Source organism: Rattus norvegicus, chromosome 3 (assembly GCF_036323735.1).
Source record: "Rattus norvegicus strain BN/NHsdMcwi chromosome 3, GRCr8, whole genome shotgun sequence".
NCBI classification, from domain to species: domain Eukaryota; kingdom Metazoa; phylum Chordata; class Mammalia; order Rodentia; family Muridae; genus Rattus; species Rattus norvegicus.
In genome coordinates, this window is record NC_086021.1 from 25,065,074 (window position 1) to 25,068,040 (window position 2,967).

A 2,967-nucleotide genomic window follows, 5' to 3' on the forward strand; every position below is an offset into this window, starting at 1 on the left:
TTTGTACTGCCGTGCTGTCATGTGACACTTTACCATCCCTAAATATAATATTTCTCATATTTGATAAGAGAGAAACCCTAAGTATTAAATAACAAACTTTTGAGATTTTACCAGAGGAATAGAAAACATTCAGAGAACAAAAGGTGATCTTCTCTTTGTCAGAGTCTATGACAAATGTTTTTCCATGTAAAGAACAAAGTCACAGAGCCTAGAATGCTCATAAAACTTGTGTTTGTGTTATTTGAGTCAACTGTGAATTTGGATAGAAGAATGAAAAGAGCTCAAATATGGAGTATGCATGAACTTTCCATGTGGAAAAAAATTTGAATTTTGGTGTATGTTTGATTAGAGCAGAAGGCACATGCTACACAATCCCTGTGATTCCATCAACTACACTCAATATAATATCAATATGCCATGAGCACATCTTCTCATGAAAGATTAGAATGCAAATTTGAAATTTTCCTGAACTCTGAAAATTATACCTGACTCTGATGGTCTAATGACACCAGTCCTTTTTAATTGACTATAAAAACCAGTGATATTCTTCTGCAGAGACATTCAAATACTTGAGTATTGCATGAGTAACTTTTCATCATTCAATTAAATACTAATTTTTAAGAAAATGTGGGAGTATATAAAGTATTTTTCAAATTTAATTATACTACACAATATTATTGGGAAGAGATAGATCTGTGTACTTTTAAGACACAGATAAAATCAGATCATTTTGGGAAGAAGAATGTCTAGGATAAATAAGATCTTGTCTTGTTCACATTCTTCTAGGACAATGCACCTCTGTCCTGCCCCATGGATCTTGTGGAGTCTTGAACATCGCAGATCAAAACATAAAGCACACTGGTGCTTTGCCCATTGGTCCGGCCCCTGTGGGCTCACACGAGGTTAGAGGTAGCTCGCGAGGTCATGCTGTGCAAGTGCGTCCAAAATGTTGTACATGCTTCCGCATCTACACAATGGCTGGCAGGTAGACCGGCCAATCCTTTCAGAGGAGGACTGCGTGGTCATCATTTACTTCGAACACGACTAGGACCCCACTTGCATGAAGATATACAAAGTTCTGTACAGTATCGCCGAAACGAAATGGAAGATAGTGAGAGATCTTCCTCATCTCGTATGAGTTCCGTTTGGATAACCCAGGTGTCTTAAAGCAAATGATTCTGGTGTCGCTTGTGCCCTGTGGCATCCTCTCTGATTCTCCCGAGTCTGATAGGCTTTTCTGCCGCCAATATGAGCATCTGCTGGGCTCGGCCATATGACCTGATAAACATACAACACTGCAACCTGCTCTGCCTGCCCGAGAACTACCAGATGAAGTACTACTATCATGGCTTCTCGTGGCCCAGCTCTCCTACATTGCTGAGGATGAGGTTGGGAAGATTGTGGGTTATGTTCTGGCCAAAATGGAAGAGGATCCTGATAACGTCCCTCATGGACACATCACCCCACTGGCTGTGAAGCGCTGCCACCTAAGCTTTGGCCTGGCCAAGAAGCTAATGGACCAGGCTTCCCAGGCCATGATAGAGGACTCAGTGCAAAGTATGTCTCCCTGCATGCCAGGAAGAGCAACTGAGCAGCCTTGCACCTCTGTTCCAGCACCCTGAACTTCCAGGTTAGTGAGGTGGAGCCCAAGTACTATGCAGATGGCGAAGATGCATATGCTCTGAAGCGAGATCTCTCACAGATGGCAGATGAGCTGAGAAGGCAACTGGAGCTGAAGAAAGGCGGATATGTCGTTTTTGGTTCCAAGGAGAATCAGGGTAGCACACTTCCTGGTTCCGAAGAGGCCTATCAGCAGGACAACCTGGCTGGAGGTGACAGTGGCAGTAATGGCAAAGATAGCACTGATGTCCAAGACAGCTTGCAGACCTTGGGGTCCGCCTCTTAGGACCTGCTTGAGCACAACAGGTCCTCGTATTTTAGTCATATTGTTCTTGGGAACCTTGTTCTGCAGTCCTGTGACGCAAATGGCTCTCCTTTTGATGCTTAGCAACCTTCTCCATAACCTGTATGATCATGGAGGCACACCTGGACACAGAACCTGTTGTGCGGGAGTCAAGGAGGCCTGAGGACTGCCATGCAGAGCCTTTCTTGGCTTCTTCATGCTGCCATCAGATTCTGTTCAGTGCTGTACTGGTTCTGTATATCCTGCAGGTTTCCAAACCTTAGAATGCTAAACAGGAAGTGGGGACAACTTGAGAATACCCCAGCATCCTGCATTTGCCAGTGTTTATCTGGGTTTTCCTTGGAGTAGAACCGTCAAGCTAGTCCTCATGCCCTCTCCCTTGTGGGGAGTTATCCGCTCTTGCTTTCTGGGGAACTGCCTGGCCTTGCCCTCCTTTCTTTTCAAGAAGAATGCTCTCTTTCCTGGTGGGAGACGATGATAGGTTCTGGACTAATATGGGAGCAGAATTTGTAGATCTTAAGGAAATGACAAGCAAAAATTAAACTGCAATCTCTAACCTGAACAAATAAAAATATAAGGAGAAGAAAAAACCCCAAACAAACAACAAAACAAAAAACAAAAACAAAGCAAAAAACCATAAAGCACCTACGTACATGTGGAAATAGATATAATGAAGAGTATAGAAAAATCTAGGATTATCATAGAAGGGGGAAAGTTGAGTTGGCATCCTGTGTACAATTAGACTAAAATTGACTCTATTTTTGCAAACATTTTGGGATGATGAAAGCATTTGGTGAAAGGAGTTACTAGATAGATACACACTCTTCAATGGTCACCAATAACCATAGCCTGATTTTTGTTTTCTAATTGGAGAATATTAGAATGAGTATACTCATTCACTGGGAAGTGAATTACACTCCATTAATTTGACCCACAATTTCTGAAGTTATCATCTTGTGATCACAGGTCCGAACTCTAGGTCTTACCGAAAGGTGGCAACAACATATCCCATCGGCCAGTATAGGTAAATGGACTTGGAAGCA

General features: G+C 42.7%; 2 pseudogenes; both read left to right on the forward strand.

Annotated features, from left to right (window-relative positions):
• The first annotated feature begins 810 nt into the window (after positions 1 to 810).
• On the forward strand, positions 811 to 1,152 carry LOC134486055 (thioredoxin-like protein 4A; annotated as a pseudogene).
• A 49-nt stretch (positions 1,153 to 1,201) lies between these two features.
• Positions 1,202 to 2,104, forward strand: LOC134486051 (N-alpha-acetyltransferase 11-like; annotated as a pseudogene).
• Positions 2,105 to 2,967: the final 863 nt, after the last annotated feature.